We start from the raw sequence: 27840 nt of genomic DNA, 5'->3' as shown, positions 1-27840 counted from the left end.
TGTAAACGAAAAAGACAGGACGAATGAATTTACAAAGTTTTTACGTTTGAGTTCGAAATCCGAAGGGATGAAATTTTATTTCTCTTTATTTAACAGACGCTTCATTCAAAAATATGATCAAGCGAAGTGAATATCTGGCTATTATCATAGAATACAGAAGAACAATATCAAAAACGTTTTCGTTGTCGAAAACGTTGTCGAAAAAAAATATTGCCCTCGAATTTGAAATAATTGGGATTGATGTTCAGTATTCATAATCGAATATAAAAGAGGAAAAAAATCACCCGCGTTTGTAATTATCGGACGGTTTTGCACAAATACACGTGTTAAAAAAAAATCTACTTACGTTACGTTGTCGTCACCGGTACGATTTTGTTCCTTGCTCGTCTTCTCCTTTATTCCTCCCCTTCGTCACGTTATGGTTTTCGTATAAGTTAATGAAAGAAGAGACGAAACGACAAATTGTTGGGAAATCGTTGAAATTCAGTAATAATTCGAAGAGCCAGTACGCGAAATTCTCGTTCTGCTGTTACTGAAAAAGCCGGTCGACGCGGTGCGACAGGGGGGAGGGGGGAACGAGTGCTCGCTCGAGGATGACGAAAATTAAGTTTCACAAAAAAATTAATTTAGTTGAAATGACAAAATATTTTTAAGAATCGTTCAACGAAATTTTTCGTCTCCCCAAAAAAATTTTTGATCCTAATAAATTTTTCTTTCTGCGAAACGGAATTCTTTCGAATCGGTATATTCTCACTTTTTTCGATAATGCATTTGAAATTGTATTCTCTATTCGAATTTATATTCCAAAAATCTCGTTCGTACAATACCTGTTATTTGAAAAACGAATAAATCAATCGAGAAGAAAAATATGTATCGAAACACTTTTTATATTGTTCAACGAAGTCGCAACGTGGTGAACGCGACGCTCGCGATAAAGGTATCATGGCCGAGAAACAAAGAATGGGTTGATCGAACAATGGCGTGACCGCACGAGAACAGTGTACCGAAAAAGATTTTGCCGAAAAAAGATACTGAACGCGAATACGAAATGATTTCAAACGATTTGTAGAATTTATAATCAAATAAAATACTATAAATAGCCATCTGCGATCGTTAAGATATAGTAACGTATTGCAGAAATAGCACGTGGTAAAAAAATTGTACTTACGTTTCGTCGTCGTTATTCGTTCGATTTTTTATCTGCCTCGTTCTTCCCTCACGGTCCTATTAATTTCCTCTTGTAGTTCCTCTCCTTCGTCTCGATATGATTTTCGATCTCCTTTTTACGACGTCTCTCCCGAAGACAATGCTGCATAATAACTTTACACTTACTGAAACACTGTACTTGCACAGAAGCGACTGATCACTTTGCCGTATAAATGGCGACTGGGCACTTGCTGCTTGCTGCGCAACAGGTTGGACCGCGCGCTCAAGGGGAGGTAAGCCACGGGGGGCTCCCACCCGATCGCCACGCCGTCGTTTCGAGAAACAAAATTTTTCAAAAATAGCGAAAACTGAAGTTTTGTTTTACTGCTTTTTTTCAAATTAATATTGATTATCGTCATTTTAACATTGATTGTTACCAAAGTTACAAAGGCTACCAACCTTCAATAACTTCAAATAACCCCAAATAACCCCAAGTAACCCTATGTGACCCCAGATTAACCCCAAGTAACCCCAGAGCAACCCCAAGTCACCCTAAAATAACTCCAACTACCCCAAATAACCTCAAATTACCCCAAATAACTCCAAGTAACCACAAATAATTCCAAGTAACCCCAAATAACCCCAAGTAACCTCAACTAACCCCAAATAACCTCAAATAACCCCAAGTAACTCTAAGTAACCCCAAGTAACCCCAAATAACCCCAAGTAACCCCAAATAACCCCAAGTAACCCCAAGTAACCCCAACTAACCCCAACTAACCCCAAGTAACCCCAGAGTAATCCCAAGTAACCCCAAATAAACCCAAGTAACCCCAACTAACCCCAAGTAACCCCAAGTAACCCCAGAGTAACCCGAAGTTACCCCAAGTAACCCCAAACCTGCGAGTAAAACGAGCATCGCAATAAGGACAAGTGGCAAAACGAATCATAACATAATTTTAACTTGAAGTTTTACGAGCAGGTTTTCAAATTGTACATTAACATTGTTCACCAAAAAACCAAATCATAATTTGCAGTAAACCTGCGAAAGATGTGACAATGAGCCGTACAAGTACTTTTAACTCATATTTAAACATAATTTGTATCGATCCAATCGACGTCGAATATTGTGAATAATATCAGCAGCTCCTGAAAGTCTGAAAAGAATCGATTTTCTTATAAGTCTCTGCCACCGTAGAGTAAGCAATGGCTAGCTTGCATGTGATTTTTTTGGATTTATTGAAACGTTTCACTCACGAGGAGAGCTCCGGAACGAGGGGTTCGGGAGATAGAAAAGGAGTTCGGACTCGAGTCGCTTCCACCTTTAGGAGCAAAGGGGCTCAATTAAGGAAATCGTTAGTATATACGGTGCAGTGGATCTCCCCAGACGTGGGGAAGGCGCTCAGCACGCTTGTATTACTGAATATTCGCCTTCCCGCGGCAGCCGTACGACCCCCACCATTCTCTTTTCAACCGCACGCTCGGCTGCAGGCGTTTAAGCTTCTCGCTTCGACCACAGCGTTGCGTAGGGAAGAAGCGTTTCCCGTACGCGCATTGTCCTCCGGGAGTGCATATATTGCCGGAGCTGCTACGTGACGCGGCCGTCTACAAAGTCGGCCAAGTACCCTTATACCGGTATAGGATGAACGTGTTCTATCACATCATTCCCCATGCTGGTATATTTAACTCCCGACTGCCCGCAGGGCCAAAAGACGGGAGTTATGCGTTTCACTGCGATCAGTGGGTGGGGGGATATTCCTTTTTCGCCATTTTCTCGAAAACGGTGATAGTTGTCTTAACCAATTTTGTGCTTGTCCTTCTGTGAGTGGCAGAGAGTGTTCTAAAGCAAATTTAATCAAAATCTATTGAATATTTTCCTTTTTAATTGATATTTACGCTATACTCAGTTTAAATATATCGCATCATATTAGATTATCGACTACTTCACGCTGTTCTGGATCGCCTTTCATTCAGCTCTCAGCTATTAGCGATCCGTACTACCGATGGCGGCGCTCGTGTCCCACGGAAATATGGCGCTATTGAAGTGCAATTTTGACAACAATTATGCATGATTTTTATTAGATTTTTTTTCCTCAATTATTCCTGGAATTAACGACACGAATGCAAAAAAAATGCACCACTGATTTGTTACTCTTCCAATTTTTTTTTCTATTACTCAACCCATGAATAGAGAAGTCTACTGTTTGTGGTGGACACTGCATGTGAAATGGAGAATGCAAGCTGATGCGAAGCTAATAAACAAATTGGGAAACTTGACAAAAGAAAGGCTTATTGTGTGCAGGACACTGAATTGTCGGATATTCAGCTCACAGTGATGTTACAACATTGTGTCACATTTTTGGACATTTTTTCTCGAAGTACATGTTCAAAATATCTAGAGTCGCGGCAGCGACTCTGAAACAAGTACATTTATAACAACAACATGACATGACGAGTTGCTGCCAGAGACTCTTTACCGGAGCGATAGCGTTTCCAATTGTTTTCGAAAATTTTCAAAATTTGTTTCTCTAATAATTAATTAACTATAGTATTCCAGAGAATATTATAAGTTAACGTATTTTTTATTTTTTTTTTCTTTCGATCGCGACCTCTTCGAACTCTGTAGCTTAACGCGTTGAAGAGATATTAATTATTTATTTTTTAATAGCATCAAAAAATGGGTCGGATTTTCGCACACATTTTTGATGTTTATTTGTTTTTTTTTAGTGAAAAATCTGGTGCCATAATACATTTTATATACCTATATATTTTTTTCTGGTGCCATAATACAAGTATATACTTATATATATTTCGTGATATGACGTATGGTGTGTTGTTAAATGAATGAGGTTATAAAGATCGCGTTTGACAGTTCTCTGTAGTACAAGTATATATCTATATATTTCCGTGATGTAAAAGAAAGATCGCGAATGTAACAGTTTTCACCGACTATTCACCGACTATTTAAAAGCAGGACAATGTTTAGTGAAAATGGTGAAAAAAGTAAAGATGAAAAAAAGCGAAATAGAGGTCGAAATCCAAGATTGTGTTTTCAACAGTTAAAGTTTCATACGCAGAAGACTGCCAGTCAGAAGACCGAAATAAAATTTTGGTTCCTTCCGGATAGAGATTTCTTGAGTTGGTCCGTATGCTGAATTTTTGGATCAACAAAAATTTTTGGATCCGCAAAGAAAATGAAGAAAGATAGAGTACGGGTGAGTATACTTGCAGGCTCCGGTGACAATGCTTTTAAGTAAGTAGAATAATTTTTCAATATAATAGTAATTTTCTGATTACAGAATCTTTTATCTCCAGTGCTAATGAAATGTGGAAGCGGTCTGTTGCTGTTCCTTTTAATTTTTGGTTGTGAAGACTGTCGCAATGGTCCAAGTCCACGGGTTCCTAAAGTGTCAGAATTTGTTACGGACCAGCAAAAATTTTGTTGTCTGAGATAAAGGTATCAAAATTTGATCCTCAATCAGAATTTAAACCACAAGTTAATAGTAGAGATGAAGATGAAATTGCAATCAACAGCGTTAAAGTTTCATACTAGAAGACTGCCAGTCAGAAGACCGAGATAAAATTTTGGTTCCTTTCGGATAGAGATTTCTTGAGGTTTGGATCAACGTTGATCTGCAAAGAAAATGAAGAAAGATCAAGTGCAGGTGAGTATACTTGCAGGCTCCGGTGACAATGCTTTTGAGTAAGTAGAATAATTTTTCAATATAATAGTAATTTTCTGATTACAGAATCTTTTATCTCCAGTGCTAATGAAATGTGGAAGCGGTCTGTTGCTGTTCCTTTTCATTTTTGGTTTTGAAGATTGTCGCAATGGTCCAAGCGTAGAGGTTCCTAAAGTGTCAGAACTTGTTACGGACCAGCAAATCTGAGATAAAGGTATCAAAATTTGATCCTCAATCAGAATATAAACCACAAGCCCTATAAACTCGTTCAGTTTAATAGTATAGATGAAGATGAAATTGCAATAAAAATTTTTTTTTATTACAGTGGAAGCGGTGTTTCCTGATAAAACTCTTTTGATTCAAATGGACACGGTGTGATTTTTCCATGACCTCAGTTTGGTTGGTCAACACGGTTTTACAGTCTCAAGCGTTCCATGAAAATATATGGCTCAAAGTCTTGATTGTCCAGATTTCGTGATCTCAAGTGATTGATATGGAGGTATTCCTTGAGCCAAGGGCTTCAAATGAGTGGATACTGGGAATGAGATTCTTGGGTCAGACTCGTTGGGAATATGTTAGAACTTTTCAGTTCTGGAAGGTGCGATACTACAGAGAATGAAATTTCGATTCAGGTATATTTATATGCATTTTTTTGTAGTTTTCTATCAAATTGAATGAGAAACGAAGTCATCATTATGTGATTAATTGTATTCTATTTCAGTTAAAAAAAAAAAAATATTTCTGGATTTTCGCTGTGAGAATTCCGTCCAAACTGCTTGGTCATTTTTCATGTTGCTCTTGCCAAGACACAACCATTGATTCAAGTGTTTCTCAAGGTAAGTCAGTATCCAAGTTTAACGCTACGAATTAGTCGATGATGGAAATTATTGCAATCATGGTTTGAAACACTTATATATATATATATATATATTTACGTTTTTTGCAGTTTTCCTCGTTGTTGCTGATAAGAAGTTACGGACTTGTGGCTTGGTTCATCGTGTTTTTCAGAAACGAGTTTGCTTAATGTATTTTGGTAAAAAATATGGTCCATTTTGAAATTTGCTCTGACTCGTTAATTCAGGAGTCAATGGGGTTGGAGAAGAAATTTATGAGGGCGTTGATGGAATTCTTGATAATTTAGAAAATGGCGCTGAATTTGTAACCGCATAACAGACTATTCGAAAGTATTGATGATTTTTAATCGAACAAAGTAAAATTTAAGTTGGAAATAAAATATGCGCGCGCATGTTTGTTTGGCTGTATAGTACTTAAAACAACTTTAATGTATAATAAAATGATTTTTCAAAAAAACTAATTCTGTGTAAGTTGGATTTTCAATATCGCGTTATCTGGAATTTTTATTAGCCGTAATTTGATATATTTTTCTCTTTCAATGAGGCAGGGAATTTTTTAAAAAATTTCCAAGGTAGGGAAACTAAAAATCTATTTTATTGATTAAAAATTTTTCCGAATACACTGATAGGTAATAATTATAATGCAGGAAATTCTATATTCACTTGTGGACAGACTTATGTCGGTCTTTCTCGTGTTACTACCTTAGACGGACTACATTTAATCAATTTCGATCCCCATTCTGTAAAAGCAGATGAGTTAGCTATAAGGGAATACAATCGTCTCAGACAGAAATTTCGTACAGATCTTGTCCTCATAAAGTTTGCCAAACAATGGGCTCCCAAAATTCCAGATTTTGTTTGGGCTATATCCAAAAATGTTATGGAGTGTCAATCAGCGGCAAGTGAATGGAAAAATATGAGCTCCTGGTCTATTAACGGATTAACCAATACGGATGGTGTTTCGTGTTATGCTAATTCTATTATACAATGTATTTTCAATTGCAAACCTCTTAGGGAAGAATTTTTCAGAACTTCGGAGGAGAAAGAAAATTCTATACCTCTTTTACTTCGGTCTTATGTGGAAAGAAATAAATCAGTGAGTTCGTGCGTTGTAAGAGAATATGTAGGAGAATCGTTTATTCAAAAAAAGCAGCACGACGTTTCTGAATTTTTCATGGGAATCTGCAAAACATCTGATTTACTTCAAAATGCTGTAGAACATAAATTGATTATTAAAGTTCGATGTAAAGCTTGTCAATATACGACCACAGATGAACAAGCAAATAATATACTAGTTTTGAGCTTTCCGCGTGTTAAAAAAGCTTTTACTTTACAGGAATTAATCGAACATAGTTTGTCTCAGTGGAATCCGATTGAAGGTCATCAGTGCAATGCTTGTGGCGGAATGGGAACACTCTTAACAAAAACTTCGCTATCAACTGTTCAAGGCGTTTTGATTCTTCAACTTTTAATATTATCTATAGATGAAAAAACTATGAAACTTTCAAAGATTGATTTTAGTATTAAAGGTATTCCATCCGCTGTAGTTACTGTTTGCGGCGAAAAATATAAAGTCAATAGTGCTATCATGATCGAACAGTATTTGAAGGGCATTATACGAACATGTTAAGATCTGGTACGTCATGGGTTTTTGCTGATGATGCTAAGGTCGAAAAAAGAAGTTGGCCGAGAAACGCCAAGAATAGTTATGTGTATTTCTTGGAACGAACAAAAAAATGAATTAACGATAATAGTTGTGTCGTAACATGTCCTGTGATTTTTTTTCAAGTTCACAGTGCACAAAAAGTAGTCAAATCAAACCGTGAAAACAGCATGAGTGCTGTAAAAAAATTGGAGACAAGTACATTTATGTTTTATGTAACCTCGACTGATGAGTGAAACCCGACGTGTTACTCGTGTAGTCCAAAAAATAAATGCTCGATGATTTATAAGAAGTTGTTCGATCTATTCTCTGGAAACTTGCTTCAATAATGAGCAATTCATTACTAAAGGTTATAAAAAAAAACTATTTCAAACGTAATGAATAAAAAAAATGAATCTGTTAAATCTTGGTAATGTATGAAAAACATTTGGTTCAAAGGAACAAAAGGTTGTCAAATAAATGCAAAAGGGACGAGTACATCGGATGACGAATAAACAAAATTTTTAACATAATGGTATGTAAAAAAAATTACGAAACCAACTGTGTTTGAATAAAACAATTAAGAAAAGCTTTCACAAATCATGAAAAAACATTATATTAAAAAAAATAAAAATCTGGAATTATTTTGTAAAGGAAAAAAAAAATCAAATAGAACGTGAAAAATTCATTCTTACGGGAAGTATCCGGAACTTGAGAAAGTTCTAAAACTTGCTTCAAATGAGCAATTCATTACTAAAGGTTATAAAAAAACCATTTCAAACGTAATGAATAAAAAAAATGAATCTGCTAAATCCTGGTAATGTATGAAAAACGTTAGGTGTTCAAATGAACAAAACGTTGTCAAATAAATGCAAGTGACGAGTACATCGGATGGCGAATGAAAAAAATTAAAAACATAATGGTATGTAAAAAAAATTATGAAACCAACTGTAAATAATTTCAACAACACAATTAAGAAAAGCTTTCACAAATCGTGAAAAAAATATTATATTTAGAAGAAATACAAATCCGTAATTATATTGTAAAGGAAAAAAAAATTCAAATAGAACGTGAGAAATTCGTTCCTACGGGAAGCATCCGGAACTTGAAAAAGTTCTAGTGAATCAAAAAGTTACCAAAAAATCGCATCAAAGGTAAAAGTCATTTGTTACTCTATGGTGACAGATACTTAGAAGAAAATCGATTCTTCTCAGACTTTCAGGATCCCTTGGTATTCACAATATTCGATGTCGATTTCGTGTCGGTACAAATTATGTTTAAATATGTGCTAAAAGTACTTGTCCGGCCCATCACTTTTCATTCAAATTGCTCATTCAAATTTAAATTTTCGAGAGGATTCGTCTGTATAATCTCGTTTTTTTTTATTATCACATACACAATTGCACTTTGTTAAAATCAACATAAAAACATGAGTGAATTGTTGCGAAGAAATAGTTGCCGCCGAGCATATATGAGATGATGTTCGAATTCAGGTGGGCGTGTAACGGCAGCGTTAATACTAGTTCCATAAAAATAATACATTAATTAAGGTCTAGTTTGATTCTTATTTGAATGAGCAATTTGAATGAAAAGTGATGGGCCGGACAAGTACTTTTAGCACATATTTAAACATAATTTGTACCGACACGAAATCGACATCGAATATTGTGAATACCAAGGGATCCTGAAAGTCTGAGAAGAATCGATTTTCTTCTAAGTATCTGTCACCATAGAGTAACAAATGACTTTTACCTTTGATGCGATTTTTTGGTAACTTTTTGATTCACTAGAACTTTTTCAAATTCCGGATGCTTCCCGTAGGAATGAATTTCTCACGTTCTATTTGAATTTTTTTTTCCTTTACAATATAATTACGGATTTGTATTTCTTCTAAATATAATATTTTTTTCACGATTTGTGAAAGCTTTTCTTAATTGTGTTGTTGAAATTATTTACAGTTGGTTTCATAATTTTTTTTACATACCATTATGTTTTTAATTTTTTTCATTCGCCATCCGATGTACTCGTCACTTGCATTTATTTGACAACGTTTTGTTCATTTGAACACCTAACGTTTTTCATACATTACCAGGATTTAGCAGATTCATTTTTTTTATTCATTACGTTTGAAATGGTTTTTTTATAACCTTTAGTAATGAATTGCTCATTTGAAGCAAGTTTTAGAACTTTCTCAAGTTCTGGATACTTCCCGTAAGAATGAATTTTTCACGTTCTATTTGATTTTTTTTTTCCTTTACAAAATAATTCCAGATTTTTATTTTTTTTAATATAATGTTTTTTCATGATTTGTGAAAGCTTTTCTTAATTGTTTTATTCAAACACAGTTGGTTTCGTAATTTTTTTTACATACCATTATGTTAAAAATTTTGTTTATTCGTCATCCGATGTACTTGTCCCTTTTGCATTTATTTGACAACCTTTTGTTCCTTTGAACCAAATGTTTTTCATACATTACCAAGATTTAACAGATTCATTTTTTTTATTCATTACGTTTGAAATAGTTTTTTTTTATAACCTTTAGTAATGAATTGCTCATTATTGAAGCAAGTTTCCAGAGAATAGATACAGTACTTATTAGGACAGTTAATCATTCATTTTTTTCTTAGTACAACGTGTACAATTAATACGATGATCGAAAAAAAAATCAACAATTTCATTAACTTTTTTTCATTCAATAAGACTGATTTGATGGTATTCTACAAAAAAACCAAAAAATAACGATTGATAGGCAAAAATAAAGGAAGAAAACTCCCGACTGAAAAAATTATATAGTGTGAGAAAATATCATGTAAAATAATAATAAAAATTATTGGGACTGAGAAATCGTAGTGAACTTTAAAAAGTATGAAATAATAAATGTTTTAGTAATAAAAAAAATGAGTGTTCGAAAAAACAACTTTGTTAAAAAAAATGTTTGAAAAAAAAGTTTAAAAAAAATGTATGTTATAAAAAACAACTTTGTAAAAAAATGTTAAAAAAAAAATTTGTGGTAGAAAAAACAACTTTGTAAAAAAAATTTTTTAAAAAAACATTTAAAAAACTCCCGACTGAAAGATTGTATAGCGTATTTAAAATAAAACGAAGTCGAGAAAAAAATGAATGTTAGAAAAAAACAATATATTGTAAAAAAAGGATATGCGTTTCCAGCAAATGATTTTAAACTCTTTTTCTTAAGAAAGTTGCAGTAAACTTTGAAAAGACTGAAATAAAAATAGATTAATAATAAGATAGATAAGAAACCATTCAATACACAACTCCCTCGAGATTCGATTTTTATGGTTAATATCGATTGATGGTAGTTAAGTCATTCATATATGAAAATAAAAATTTTAATATAGTAATTGTCGAAGTTGAGTGATTGTACAAAGAATGAAGGTGATAATAAAACAAAAAATTTTATCACACAAACAACTAAAATATGTTATAATCTGTAACGAGATTTTTCCCCGCAAAGGGTCCAACCTGTCCCTTCTCGACTCACCTGACCCGCTAAAGGGTGGCGGCGTACCGGCAAGGTCGGGCTGGGCGCCAGGTACCGAGGTACCATCGGAATACCGACTTATTTTTCGCCCGCGTTCACACGTTTTCGCGGGTTACGTGATGAAATTACATGCGTTTCGCCGAAGAGACAGAATCATACTTAATAAACTAAAACCAACTAAAATACTTCGCCTCTGCGCCAGTTGAGTCTCCGATCGGTCCAACCCCGTGAGTCGGCGTGCGTCGGTCAAGTAGGACCGTAAATCCGGTCCACTGGTCGACACGGAACCGTATGAGTGGCGTGGCTCAGAATGTCACGTCACAAATCATAATGGAGTTTAATATTTGTCGGGAGATGTCTCTAACTCTTACTCAATGATTTGATTAGAGACTTCTCCTGACAAATATTAAACTCCATTATGATTATAACATATTTTAGTTGTTTGTGTGATAAAATTTTTTGTTTTATTATCACCTTCATTCTTTGTACAATCATTCAACTTCGACAATTACTATATTAAATTTTTTATTTTCATATATAAATGACTTAACTACCATCAATCGATATTAACCATAAAAATCGAATCTCGAGGGAGTTGTGTATTGAATGGTTTCTTATCTATCTTATTATTAATCTATTTTTATTTCAGTCTTTTCAAAGTTTACTGCAACTTTCTTCAGAAAAAGAGTTTAAAATCATTTGCTGGAAACGCATATCCTTTTTTTACAATATTGTTTTTTTCTAACATTCATTTTTTTCTCGACTTCGTTTTATTTTAAATACGCTATACAATCTTTCAGTCGGGAATTTTTTAAATGTTTTTTTTGCGCAAGTCTCTTCGATTTGCCAACTTTTGAAAATTAACAATTTTCGTGTATCTTGGAGAAAATTTTTTTTTAAGTAACTTATGGAAAAACCCAAAAAGTTTGATTTAAAAAAAATTTCTATAATTTCCAAATTTAAAATTTTTTATATTTTCGAGTAACAACATTTATCGCATAATCAAACAAGCAATTATCATAATTTCGATCACAATGAATATTAACATCAAATAATAAGTTATTGTTTAATCAATAAATAAACAAATACTTATCGGTAACGGCACAGTCCAGACCACCCTTCTATTATTAGGTATTACACCGACGTAATGCTGGTAGAAAAAGCTCTACATATTATTGAAATCTCATATTAAAATAAAACGCTAAATGTTGTTTAAATCTCACGTTAGAATGATGTTACAACGTACCGTTATAATACTGTTGAGATCTAACGTCAAAACACCGTAAAAACGTAACGTTAGAATACTGTTCAATTGTAACGTTAGATTGACGCCACGACCTAACGCTAGAATGCTGTTGGAATCCCAACGCCACGTTTGCGTTAGAAACGCGCCACGCTGTAGCGTTACTCGCTAACGCCAAACGAATATGAAAATGGCGAAGTAGATGGCGCACTAGTCGCGTTACAACGTAACGCCATACGCCACAGGCTAACGCGTTTCTGGCGTTCATCTGACGTTACTTGGTTATAGGGGTTGATGGTCCCTCGTTGGCTGATAATTCCATTGATAAAAAAACTTTGAAATTTTTTTTTTTTTAATTGTCAAAAAAATTATTTTATAAAAAAAAATACAGTACCATTAGAAAGAAATTTCACAAATCTTGAAAAAACATTATCTTTAAAAAAAATCTAATCTGTTTCTATTTTTTAAAGTGTTAAAAGAATCAAATAACAAGTAAAAAATAAAAAACCGAACAATCGCGCTTGAAATCATTTTGGAAACCGATACCTCATTCTTCTTATTTGATTTGAACAGCTAAATCAATTGAAAAAAATTCCATCTAATTTACGTGCAGCATTAAAATTTATTATATCAATTCGAGGCCAAGTATTTTCTAATAAATTGAAAAAAAGTTTCCATTTGAGTTACGTGCAGCACTAAAATTTATGATATCAATCGAAGGACAAGTAATTTTCGAGGAACTCCAAATTTCAACATTATGGAGTTCTTCTAAGAAGCTTTTAAATCCAAAAAAATCACATGCAAGCTAGTCATTTCTTACTCTAGGCAGAGACTTATAAGAAAATCGATTCTCTTCAGGATTTCAGGAGCTTCTGATATTATTCACAATATTCGACGTCGATTGGATTGATACAAATTATGTTTAAATATGAGTTAAAAGTACTTGTCCGGCGATGAACGATCCACTCGATATTGGTAAAAATGGCTTATGGATCGCTGATGACGTGAATCAATGATCGACTAGCGCATGGGGCGAACTGATCCCTAATATCTTCCGAAATCGCTTTCTACATCCGCAAACACCCATCCGCACGATCACGTGAGATCTGTTATGGAGTGGGGGGAGTCTCTCCGACAATTTCTCCGCATTACAAAATGAGTCGGAAAGGGGATATTACCGAAAAACTGATTTTAGACGCCATTTTTTCAAAATGGCGGGGCGAGCGGTAAAGATACGAGGTTGCAAAGTGAAAGTTCAGAACGAAGAAGTCAAAATTTATGTCACTAATTTTCGAAATTCCCAAAAAACTTTCCAGATAAAACTCTCAAATAACTGGACTATAAGTCTGTGAAAAGTTTTTTCTCTGCAATTACGTTACCAATCATGCTGATTTCGGGTTCAATCGAGAAGGACTTTTCTCATGCCTTCAAGTTAAATTTTAAAGTGGTCAAAAGAGTTCTGAGCTTCGTAAAACAAAATGACATGATAATTTTACCCCATCACCGCAATAGTATATTACACTATCTCGTTTTTTTCTTTTAATACTTGGCGTCAAGCCGCTACCCCGTCTCTTGACAAGAGCAGAAAGTCCTGCACTGCGCGTGTGGTGTATACTATTTTTCTTCGCAGCTGGTCGAAAGTACGTTTCTTCCGAAATATGCATCTATCGATAGAAGATGTTTTTATGCCTGCCCCGACATTTGCTTTGGGGGGGGGGGGGGGCATCAAAAAAACAAGATTAGCAATGGTAATTTATATGAATATTTGCATTCCTATGAACCTGAAAATAGATCATTACGAGAGCCAATCGGAATCGCGGAAAAGCGATGACAATGAACAGCTAATTCACGCGTCACAACCTTACGGAAGGACAAATGTATGTTATTCGTTCGGATTTGTAGCAGTATAGTGCTGTTTGGATAATAGTGCTTGAAAATAATATTTTTTTTTACCCATATTAAGGGGCACCCTAATCTACACGTTCAATAATATTGTGCAATGTGCAATCATCTATATTGCGCAATATTATTGACCGTGTGTAGCAGGCCTAATAATGTAGGTTATATATTCGCATTTTCAATAAATAAATTTAAAAAAATGTTTAACTGTGAAAAAATATGAGATCTATTGTAACATATACAGTGTATGAATTACGTTTCCTGTAGGAATTTTGAATTTTGGAAATAAAAAAAAATGAGATCATTTTTTAACGTAGCCAAGTACAGTGAATGAATTAAGGTTCTTGTGGAATTCATTCGTGTACACTTTTAGCCCTAATCCCTCACTTATTCAGAAAAATTTTCCAGCAAACGTCACAGAGCAACAAAGGTTTCTCGAATGATTCTGCAATTATTAAGAGATTATCATCTGTTTTTATGCTAGCTCGGGTTATAAACTTAAAACAGTTTACGCGTACAAGTGCATGCATTGTATCTATACGATGTACTGCACAAATTCATTTTCAACATTACACACAAGCTTGGCGTGCATGGTTTTCAATCGGAAGCTCGGGAAGAGACAATTGTTCAAATTTACTATGAAAACAATAATTAATTAGTATTGTATGAACGATTGTGAAAAAAACCGATCCCCCAATAAAATATGAGAGGCCGTGTTATATAATGATTTGGTAAACAATACAGATGGGTGAAATTTGTAGATAAAATTGAACAATTAAACGAACGGATAAAGAAATGAAATCAATCAATCCCTTTATATGCCTTCATCTTGTACGGATACATACGGCCATTCTTTCATGCCCATACGCATTCTAATTTATCCACGCGTCACTTTCACTCGTTTGTCCGTAAACTCATTTTTTTACCAAATGGGCAGATGATTGGATGAATTACACAAGTACTGAAATGGATGAACAAAGAAGTAAGTTGTGTAAACATTGATTTGAGAAAAGAAAACGCGTTGAATACGAAACATTTGGAGTAATGAATTTATCAGTCAAACTAGTCAAGAATGGATATTTTTCTTTGTGTACACAACGCGGGATCTCACGTCGAACTACTCAATAAAATAGTTGGATGGAAAAGGGATGGCAAATTAAAAAACAAGTACATGAGAGGATCATCAAGGTTTCTTCAAATATATGGATGGATGAGGCATTCCTTCGCCGAGCTTTCGATTGAAAACCATGCACGCCAAGCTTGTGTGTAATGTTGAAAATGAATTTGTGCAGTACATCGTATAGATACAATGCATGCACTTGTACGCGTAAACTGTTTTAAGTTTATAACCCGAGCTAGCATAAAAACAGATGATAATCTCTTAATAATTGCAGAATCATTCGAGAAACCTTTGTTGCTCTGTGACGTTTGCTGGAAAATTTTTCTGAATAAGTGAGGGATTAGGGCTAAAAGTGTACACGAATGAATTCCACAAGAACCTTAATTCATTCACTGTACTTGGCTACGTTAAAAAATGATCTCATTTTTTTTTATTTCCAAAATTCAAAATTCCTACAGGAAACGTAATTCATACACTGTATATGTTACAATAGATCTCATATTTTTTCACAGTTAAACATTTTTTTAAATTTATTTATTGAAAATGCGAATATAGAAAATCATTTAAAACAACGGTCACGACCTTTTAATACTTGGCGTGCCTTTTTTACTTTTTGAAGTTTTAATATTTACTGATTTCACTTCTTTTTGCGAAGCGTGACAACTATATAGGAATCGTATTTCATTCACTGTATTTGTCAACTTCAGAAAACGATCTCATTTTTTTTATATTTTGAAGTTTTTTATTGATAATGCAAATATAGAAAATTATTGGAAACTACGGTCGCGACCTTTTAATAATTGGCGTTCTTTTTTTACTTTGTCAATTATTTTTTTTTTCTGTATTCACTTATTTTTTAGAGGCGTGACAATATTTACTTAAGAAAAAAAATACATTCCTCGTCTTCGACGAAAATTTTTAAAACGATTTGTTTCAAGTTGAGTGCTTTTCTCTATGTGCCAAAAGCAATCGACACAGCCAATTTTTCTATGTAGACGGACGAAAACTGTGCGGTTATGTTCACGTGAGTTGAAACCTTTTACAAGCAATAATGGTGACGATTTTGATTATCCAGTCAGCAAATCGAATTTTCCAATGAAAGATTGGGAAATTCCTATGCAATGGGATGATATTTTCATTTTCTATTCCTTTTTTTGAAAAGCTCCACTTGTTTACTTGGAAAAATGATTTTTGAAACTATCTTCTTTTCATTCATGGATTCCATGTTGACATGGATACTGTCAATGGTTTGCAATGTCCAAGGAGATGTTTACATGGTATTCAATGTCTAAGACCACAGCTTTATGGTTATTGGTGTCCAGTGATATTTTTTCATGGTCTTCTGTAACGTCTGAACCTGCCTCGTCAATGCAAACTATTAAATCGCAGATCTAGATATCGATAACTATGAGGAAATATATCGTAAACCATTGCACCGTTTACCTAAATATCAGGAAATATAAAATTGTCGAATATATATTGAAAAATACGAAGGCATCCACCTAGACATCGAAAACCCTATAGTCGCCAAACTAGACATCGTAAACTATAGAGCCGACGACCTAGATATCGAAAAGCTTAGAAAAACTCACCACACTATCGGAAACTATGGAGCCATTGACTTTCATATCGGGAACCATGGACAAATTCACCTTAACATCGGAAACTATGGAGCTATCGACCGGGATAGTGAAAACTATGAAGTTGTCAATCTTGTCCACGAAAATAATGGGAAAACATACCTGGACATTGAAAACTACGGAGCCGTTGATCTAGACCTCGAAAAGCATGAAAAAACATACCAGGGCGACGAAAGCCATGGATAAATATACCTAGCCATCGAAAACCATGGAGCTGTCGACGTAGACATCGAAAACAATGGAACCGTCGACCTAGACCATGAAAACCATGGAGAACCATAACCAAACATCGAAAACTATGGAATTGTTGACCTAGCATCAAACGCCATGACGGAATATACCTGGACCACGAAAACCATGAAGGAACATACGTAGACATTTAAAACTATGAAGAAATATACCTGGACATCCAAAACCATGGAGGAATATACCTAGACATTGAAAAATATGTAGACACATACCTAGACATCGAAAAGTATGGAGTCATCGACCTAGATCACGGAAATGATGAAGAAATATACCTAGAGAACAAAAACCATGGAAACTCAGACCTAACCATCGAAAACTGTGGAACCATCAACTTAGACCACGAAAACCATGGAGAAACTTACCCAGACATCGAAAACCATGGAGGAATATACCTGAACCACGAAAACCATAATGAAACATGCCTAGACATTGAAAACCATGGAGGAATATACCTGGACGACGAAAAACATGGAGGAATATACCTGGACCACGAAAACCATGAAGGAACATGGTTTTCGTGGTCCTTCATACTTGGTCATTGAAAACTGTGGAGCCGTCGACCTCGACTGCGAAAACCATGAAGAAACATACCTAGACCACGAAAACCATGGAAGAATCTACGTAGACCACGAAAACTATAGAAAAACATATCCATACATCGAAAACCACGGAGGAATATACCTGGATCACGAAAACCATGAAGAAACATGACTAGACATTGAAAACCATGGAGGAATATACCTAGACAGCAAAACCTGTGGAGCCGTCAACCTCGATCGCGAAAACCATGGAGTAATATATCTGGACATAAAAAACTATGGGGTCGTCCACCTAGAAATCGAAATTCGCGATAGAATGTACCTAAACCTAGTCCTCCAAAACCCATGATCTATCGCCCTAGACATCCTCGAAAAATCCAGCGGCGTCGACCAGAATTTTATATTTTTTTATTTTTATTATTTATTATTTAATGTTATTCGTATTATTCAATTTTTTTGTTTCATTATATTATTATCATTTTATATTATATATTGTATAATATAATATATATATTATATTATATATTAATTATAATAAAATATTTATTATAATAATATTTTATTATTAATTAATATTAATAAATAAAATATATATTATACAATTATATACATATTTTATGCGCAAACCAGGAGCTGGTATTGCCCCCGCTGTGCGCCCATTCTCTGTCTCTCTCGCTCGGCGATGCAGAAGGAGAGGGGGTAGCCGCGTTCAGCGTAGTGCGTGACGTAGAGTGTGACAAAAGTAAGAAATCGTGCAAAGGACGTAAGTCCAAATGTAAACAAGCGTAACTTACGCCCCTCTGTCTCTAAGAAAATGAAAATCCCGAAATGATGGATTTTAAATCACTAACGTTACATATCTCAGGATCTACTGGACGGATTTACTTGCAACAAAGACCAATGGAAAGAGAAAAATCGAAAAAAAATCGTCACAAATTTTCAAGTTCTTTTATGAAATGGTTTATTTGTGAGAGCCATTTGAAAATTCTGTGACGTCATAAAACCGGCATATTCGCGTATATAAGAGTAGCGGCAGGGCTCGCGCTGGCTTTTCTTTTGCGCTGCAGTTTTTCCTTTTAATACTTGGCGTCGAGCCGCTACCGCGTCTCTTGATATACGAGTTCCCTTTGATAGCTGTGTGGTAACGAACCGGCCGGCGTTTGACGTTACGAAGTGCGGGACAAATTTAACAAACGTTCGCATAGTTAGTGAATAATATATATATATATAAGGCAAATCAGTTTATCACAAATAGGTCTGGAAGTTGTAAGGAAAAAAGTTCGTTAACCTATAACGCCAAATTATCTTTTTCCGAATATTATGGTTGATAATTAATAAAACAAAAACACACTCAACTGTTAGTGTATAATGTGAGAAACTCAGTATTAAAGCTATGAGAGTTCTGGACCAGGGATCTCAGGGGGGGGGGGGGGAGTGCGGTTGCGGGGCAGGGTCCAGTGCGGGGCAGGGTCCGTTGCGGGAGGGGGAACTGTTGCGGTGTGTGGAGGGGATGGCCAGAGAGATGGAAGAGGGTTGTTCTGGGGAGGAGATTTTAGGAAAGATTTTTAATGACATGAAATCGATATAATTCTATTTATTCTTAAAACTAGTTACATTTTTATAATAAAGATTGAGAAAGAAAAATGAAAAAAATGTTTCAACAAAAATAATAATGTTGACTATCTCTAGGTCTATACATATTTTAACAATTTAATTTTTTTCTTATTATTATTTTTGCATCGTGGGGTAGTATCCTGCAGCAAAAAAAAAACAAACCTTAATTTTCAATTTTTGGACAAAATTTATATACATATAAAAGAAATAACTTACCATTAGTGCATACATATTCCGCACATTCCATCTGCTACGAACAGTGAGAGTGATTTCCCACAATTACTGCACCACCGATCATCTAGCTGGTCATACGGTCCCCGCAGATGTGTGAATTGAGCAGTTACCTGCCCGTAAACCTCGGGGTCTTGCACGAAGCAGCCCGAGCAGATGAAATACTCCCGATCATCGGCGTAAAAAGATTGAATCCGACAAATTTGAGACATTGGTGTTATATTCACCACCGATTCAAGATGTTTTTTCATCGTCAGACGCGAATCATTTTTATATTCCGAGTGGCCTACGTCAGTACCATAATTGAGTGACGCAGATCGACTACAATATGATTGGAACTCTTCATAGAGACTTAAATCATCCTCAGTATCGTAGTTTTCGATACTTGAAGATTCCTCACGTTCACTTCTAACACTTTTAATGTCAATGATTTCAACATCGGAATCAACTTCACCACTACCACCACACTTGTTTTCAACAACATCCTCAATTGTAAGGTCGATAATTTCGATATAAGACATTATGTTTTTTTCCTTAATAAGGTTTCGCAAACTTTGTTTCAAAAAACTTTGATGTGTCGTTGACAACTTGTTGAAGATAGAATGATTTTTCGCGTGGAAAAAATGTCCTTTTCAAGTCTTCGCAGGAAGAAAAAAAAGAGGGTGGTAAGATTTCGCATACTCTTGACACTTCAACTAATGGCAAGCATTGAATCCCCCCTCCAACGACTTTCCTCCAAAATTTGTAAAATCCTCAACTAAACTTTTCCAACAGAAAGTCTATATTCTTTTACTGCGGGGAAAATTCATACCTATAATGACCTGCGGAACCGTAATACGAGATGGAAAAGAGCGGAAGTTTTTTTCTAACCGTTACGAATTACCCATGAAATTCATAATCAAATTTACGACTTAGGCAGGATGTGAAACCTTACCCATAGTAACTACCAGATAGAGATTTACGAGCACTTGAAGAAAAAAAATGTATTTCAGCAACTTTTTACAGAAATGACCACCAACATCATTTTTCCCAATCTAGGTTCCTCTTAACCACATATATGAATAGATTTAAGGGATAGAGTATAAACGGCTCATAAGAAAATTCCAACGATAGACGTGTGAAGAGGGGAAATTTTCAAAAAGACATTGGAAAGAAAAAATAAGATCATTTCTAAAGTCGAGGTCGAGATGGAGAGATGTGCAAGTATGTATGCTATCCACCCGGCGAAACCTCCATCGACATTAACGGAAAATGAACTTGAGTCATTGCCGAAGGCTTTGCTTTTAAAGCATTATAGTAATTCCATTCCTACGTTATGGGATCGTTTACCCAAGTATTTGCAGTGTGATGCTGATGAACAATCATATCAATATTGCTACGATCATTTCATTCAACCCTGGGTGCGAACTCATATTGATTCAGTTAGACCCAGACGTAGAAATTGTGAAAAGTGCTCGATTATGGAACGACTTGTATACATCTATGGGACTTTGCGGATAAAAAATCCCTGTGAAATGACATCGGAGGAGCTCCAAATTATATCTCCAACCATCTTCAAGGAATACTTTGGTGAATATACAGATATTCTGTGGGATCGTTTACCCGAATACTACAAATCCGATAGTGAGATTCCATTATTACGTCGTTGCGTTGAACATTGGAATGTATCATCGATGGACGACCATATTGACGGTCCTGCTCCATAACGTCGAAATTGTAGGAAATGCTGTGAACGTGTTTGAACAAGTTTAGAATGCACGTGTTCATAACGACGGCGGAATCAAAGAGCCTGTACAGAAAAAAAAGGACCACCGAAGGACACTGCATCGATTTTAATATAGATCACGTTTGAACTTGTTTGAAAGCGTGTGGAAGGGGATGATCCAGTTTTGGGGTAGGGATAGATGGAAAAACTACAAATAGCAGAGTCCAGAAGAAAAAAGCATCACTTCACGTCTTCGTAAAGTTGAGTCAAGACTTGCTCTTTAAAGAAAATCTCAAAAACTATATCCATAATGGAGTTCTCCGCCATCAACAATATCATTGCAAAGTCAGAGTATCTCCCCGCCAAGAAGCTGAAAGAACTCCAAGTCAACGAGGAATATCTCATCTCGGACGTGAGGACAGCAAATACCAAATGGGGAAAATGATACGTCGCCGAAATCAGGAATGAATTCACCGTATTCCTGCCACCGCGAGTTGTCAAGGCATTCGACCAGAATCCAGCGGTATTCGAGAAACTTCTGGAAACGGCTCATTGTGGACAACTATACATGAAATATTTCGGTGGTAATTGGAACGCTATTGAATTTTCTCAAAGAGATTTCTAATATTCTCAACGCAAAAATGTATATATCTGAATCACCGATGAAATGTATGTTGAAGGAGGAGGAGGAGGAGGAGGAGGAATATTGTATAAATAAAATTCCACATTTATGAAAAAAATGTTTTGTTTATTCCAAGATCCCTCTATTACATAATGCATGATATACGTATAACCAGCTTTGCAAAGATTTTACATTCTTCGTTGCACAATTGAATTTCAATTCGTTGGTGTGGTGGTGGTGGTTGCATTTCGATGGACTTTTCGGCAGTTTTTTCAACGATGGGCAGTCCAAAGTCTCCAAATCGACAATCTCCGTTGACAGATCCAAAAAGTTCGTCAGCCATGAAGATTTTTCACAGCCTTTTATGAAGATGGTATGAGCGCCACGTAAAATGGCTTCAATTATTCCTCTTAACGCATCGTATGGTATTACCCCAAAATCCCATGATAATCCATGAAAATTACGTTCCAGCCATTTGTTTGTCGTTTTATACTTTGTCGGCAGAGAATCCTATGCATATGGTGGTGCGAAGAAAAGTGTGAGAGGTTGAGCATTCTTTACGTCCGCACGAATGATTGAAATTTCTTTGAGTATAAACTCATTGATGGGTCCTTTGAAGCCTTGTAGATCGATGACAAAATCCATGATGACTGTTGGCCGAAGAAGTTGATGGTACGGTTTTATACCAATTTTCTCACCCCACCACTCACAGGATTGTATTCAACGATGCGATCGTGTAGAATGAGGCAGTATGCGCATGTTTGTGCTGGAATATTTGTGCTTGTTTCAAATTCGAGGCGCACATCAACAGGTCCAGACTTGAGAGAATCGTTCTGCTTCGAGCAGTCAATCACAATGAGAGGTGCAAATTTGAGAAAATCCGCTTTTGTAAGCCATGGTTCGGCCTCCTTATTGTAGTACATCGGTTGAAAGTTTGTATACATATCGTAGAGTATTGCATACTGATTTTGTTCTATATTCAAATTCATATTACCATAAGGATAACATTGTGAATTCAAGTATAATTTTACATCAGTAACGTTGCAATGATCAAAATTACTCGCATTTTGCCTCTTATTATTCTTCCGTCCTGTTTGGAATGCCAGGATTACATATCGAGGTTTTTCCAGCTGCGTTCATGTCTTGACTGACCATACGTATTTCGATGTCGCCGGTAACATTGGATATTCATACAATTCCCACGTACGAAAACTCATTGGCATTGGGGTATCTTTGGCGATGAATTTCAGCAATTGAATTTTCCGTTTATCCGCCACGGTGACGTATGGAACGAGCCATTCAATTTTTCGTAGTGTAATTTTATAATCTTCAGCGGCTGGTTGAACTATGGCATAATCATCGGAACGTGATCTAGTCAAAATCAATTCGTGCTTTGCATTCACCACCATTTTTCGATAATCTTCAGCAAATCCCAGCAGCATGCTCAGTGGTATGCATACGTCAAAGTTGCCTGCTGCGTCCACAATCGGTTTCGTCTCATCGACATCTACCCAACCAGTGTTCTCAAGCATTGTACTTCTTGCCGACGAATGAGATGTATATCCTTTCATAAGAGATGTGATTCCCACATTCTTATTACGATCGATTTCAACGGCGTTAAGTTCATAACGCACTTCCTCGAATAAATGGCAAATGGCAAATTGTTAACGAAATTCGTTGCAGCTAACACTGTACCATCCGGCATTGTCAGTTTGCCGCAAATGTGAATTGAACTTTTACTCGGTAGAATTGATAAATCTTGATGCTGGATTGAAATACGTATTTCATCACTGTTGTTGTATGTTGACGACGCGTATGGTTGATGAGCATGAACCTCATAATGTATGATGGATTCGTCAAACATGACGGGTGTCTGGATGTTTACGATTTCTTCCTCCATTGCAGGCAGCAGATGCACAACAAGCAAAGCAGATAATTTCTCACACGCGAACTTCACGAATTTTGAGACCCAAACTCTTCAAAAAATTGAAAAGTTCAAAAAAATTCAATAAACATAAAAAACAATCGAAAAAATTTCTGTAAAGAAAAATAAAAAATTTTCAAAAAAATTCATAAATATTGAACAAATTGCAAAATGTACTATCCAAGTTACGTGCAGTATAAAAATGTATGATATCAATTGGAGGCCAAGTTTTTATTGATAATTTGGAATATTTATCGAACAAATCGGAAACTTTAATCGTAAAATTGACGTTTTATGCATAGGAGCCACTAATCATTCATGATAATTATTTTCGAGAAAAAAGTTCATGAAAAAAAAGTCATAACGGAAGTTACGTGCAGTACTAAAATGTATTATATCAATTCGAGGCCAAGTATTCATCAGTTATTCGAAATATAATCTCCGGCGACAAAAGAGCGTTGAGAATCCTCGTCGGGCTGAGAACGTTTTATCAAAATTACTAAAAAATTAATGGAAATAAAAAATCGCAGAATCTTTCTTTCGAATAATAAGAACGATGTCAACCCATTTCTTTTTAACCAGACCATATAAAAATCGTTAAAAATTCACATGAAAGTCATTCGTTACTTCAACAAGGTACAGACTTTAAAGAATCGATTCCCCTCCGACTTTCAGGATCCCCTGGTATTATTCACAACATTCAACTTCGATTGGATCGGTACAAATTATGTTCAAATACGTCTTAAACGTACTTGTCCGGCCCATCACTTTTTATTCAAATTGCTCATTCGAAAAAAAATAAAAAACGAAGTTAATCCATGTGTTAATATTAAGGAACAGTAATTCCCGAGAAAATAATTTTCCTTCGAATCGCTCTTGTCAAAATGAAACGAAAATGAAAAATGAATTTGATTAATCTATTTATATTATATGGCGTCATAATTCACAACAAAATCATTTTTCTCCAAATTCCAGGAATCCACGTGTCGTACTCGACTAGTGATATTTTTCAAAATGTGTACGTGACTATAGAAAAAAAACATTGCATGGCTGAGTAGGTTCGAAAATTTCTAGTAATGGGCCTGATTATTTCTCATTTTCATTGGTTCTTACCGAATGGTATATGTTCACTGAAGAAAATGAGAAGTGGATATTGCTATACGAACTTGCGAACAATCAAGTTCAAATTACTTGGAGATATTATTTTTATTTCTATCCATTTTATTATATTTGTCATTATAGAACAGCCCTGATTTGTTTTCGAATGAGCAATTTGAATAAAAAGTGATGGGCCGGACAAGTACGTTTAAGACGTATTTGAACATAATTTGTACCGATCCAATCGAAGTTGAATGTTGTGAATAATACCAGGGGATCCTGAAAGTCGGAGGGGAATCGATTCTTTAAAGTCTGTACCTTGTTGAAGTAACGAATGACTTTCATGTGAATTTTTAACGATTTTTATATGGTCTGGTTAAAAAGAAATGGGTTGACATCGTTCTTATTATTCGAAAGAAAGATTCGGCGATTTTTTATTTCCATTAATTTTTTAGTAATTTTGATAAAACGTTCTCAGCCCGACGAGGATTCTCAACGCTCTTTTGTCGCCGGAGATTATATTTCGAATAACTGATGAATACTTGGCCTCGAATTGATATAATACATTTTAGTACTGCACGTAACTTCCGTTATGACTTTTTTTTCATGAACTTTTTTCTCGAAAATAATTATCATGAATGATTAGTGGCTCCTATGCATAAAACGTCAATTTTACGATTAAAGTTTCCGATTTGTTCGATAAATATTCCAAATTATCAATAAAAACTTGGCCTCCAATTGATATCATACATTTTTATACTGCACGTAACTTGGATAGTACATTTTGCAATTTGTTCAATATTTATGAATTTTTTTGAAAATTTTTTATTTTTCTTTACAGAAATTTTTTCGATTGTTTTTTATGTTTATTGAATTTTTTTGAACTTTTCAATTTTTCGTTTATTATTTCTATAGAATTTTTTTCCTGATTCTGAATCTTTTTTCTATGTCATCCAGAAACAAGGAACCATCAATGTACTTGTCCCAACCTTTTTTCCCCTAGGGGTATGATATGTCGAAATAATGTATGACTTCTGGATTTTTATTATTCGTGCTATAAAGGTTTGGATATGTAGATAATCGATTAATGAGTTCTTATTTGCCTTCAAGAAGTAAAGAAACGCTGCACCTCAGTGCCTCACTAGTCCTCGAGCAGTGATGCTTGATCGCGAAGATTCGAAGACACGTAACTATTAACTATCTTGTAAGAACCAGGAACAAGACTCGGACTCAAGGTAATAATACCTGAGGAGCTCTGCTTAGACCGAAGATTAGCGAAAGACTAATTAATTTTGGTTGTTAATTCTCTATCGATGCTTCCAATATTAGGAAACTGCAGCGTAAGAATTTAGACTGCTGAGCAAATGCGTATGCAAAAATATAAAAGTAAGTGAAGCGAGTGTCGTTCCGGGCTTTCGCAATGAGTTGTACATTTCGTTTACGTTTCTTAGAGGTGAAGGAACTCGAAATTCTTAGAGTCTGTGAAATAAGTTTCGCAATTGATCAAAGGTTAATTTCGTACAGTAGAAAGAATTCGGTTTCAAGAGGAAAGACAAGAGGAAGCGATTCGTACTGAAATAGAAAGAAATAAAATACATTTATGACAATAAATTAGTATACTTTAAACTATCTAATAAGTAAATTATAAATAAATGGCTCGGCCATAACACAGAACAAAGAGAAAGAGAAAAATATAAGGAGGAAATAAATCAGTATATTTTTATAATCAGTACAATATAGAAATCAGTATAAATATAAAGGAACAATCAAGTATATTTTCCGTCCAACGAATGATATTAGACAAAATGTTTTTCAGATTTTTTTTGTTGTGATGAAGCGAATGTACGCATCACTAAAACAAGTACCTGAGTTACCAAACTCACAAACTATACTTTTTTTTATTCAAAATCACACAAAGTGAAATGTGATAATTTTCTTTGTTCAAAATCACACAAAGTGAGATGTGATAATTTTTTTCGTTCAAAATCACACAAAGTGAGATGGGATACATTTTTTTTTTGTTCAAAATCACACAAAGTGAGAGGTGATATCTTTTTTGTTCAAAATCACACAAATTGAGCTGTGATATTATTTTTTTTGTACAAAATCACAAAAACAAAACTGTGATATTTCTCTTTTTGTTCGATGAACACATAACATACATTTTTCATTTTAAAAGTTTTCATTTTTATGAATAAATAACAAATTGAGCTGTGATATTATTTTTTTTGTACAAAATCACAAAAACAAAACTGTGATATTTCTCTTTTTGTTCGATGAACACATAACCTTCATTTTTCTTTTTAAATGTTTTCATTTTTATGAATAAATAACAAATTGAGCTGTGATATTATTTTTTTTGTACAAAATCACAAAAACAAAACTGTGATATTTCTCTTTTTGTTCGATGAACACATAACATACATTTTTCATTTTAAAAGTTTTCATTTTTATGAATAAATAACAAATTGAGTTGTGATATTATTTTTTTTTTACAAAATCACAAAAACAAAACTGTGATATTTCTCTTTTTGTTCGATGAACACATAACATACATTTTTCATTTTAAAAGTTTTCATTTTTATGAATAAATAACAAATTGAGCTGTGATATTATTTTTTTTGTACAAAATCACAAAAACAAAACTGTGATATTTCTCTTTTTGTTCGATGAACACATAACATACATTTTTCATTTTAAAAGTTTTCATTTTTAATAAATATTGACGTTTTTCGTAAACTTTGTATGGAATCTATCATAAACATGCATTTTTATATTTTTTCTTACATGGTGTAAAATACCCTATTTACAAAAAAATAATGTTCAGCTTTTCCCGCTTTCTATTTTCTTGCCGCTCTCTGAAATCAAAAAAATTCACACTAAAAAAACAAAAACTTTGTTATGATTTAATCAAATATAATTGTTTCAACAATTCATGGTCAACATGTTGTACGTCACGTTGCGACGACAATTTTCTTCTTTCCGTCGATGCTTTTTTGCGTCTAAAAAAACCCTGAAATGTAAAACTATGTAAATATTAAGTTTAATACTAGACAGTTATCTCGTTAATAAGTTTAATACCGTACACCCCTTGTAACATAAATTAATTCCACGCGTTATAATACATCG

At 34.7% G+C, this 27840-nt stretch overlaps 1 protein-coding gene across 3 annotated transcripts in view; it reads left to right on the top strand.

The window, feature by feature from the left end:
• The window catches only part of inaD (inactivation no afterpotential D), a 2962486-nt gene that overhangs the window by 561385 nt on the left and 2373261 nt on the right, over positions 1-27840 (top strand). The window lies entirely within an intron of this gene.

The sequence above is a fragment of the Venturia canescens genome, chromosome 9, assembly GCF_019457755.1.
Source record: "Venturia canescens isolate UGA chromosome 9, ASM1945775v1, whole genome shotgun sequence".
NCBI classification, from domain to species: domain Eukaryota; kingdom Metazoa; phylum Arthropoda; class Insecta; order Hymenoptera; family Ichneumonidae; genus Venturia; species Venturia canescens.
The sequence above is the reverse complement of the archived record's forward strand: the minus strand, read 5'-3'. Positions and strand labels throughout refer to the sequence as shown.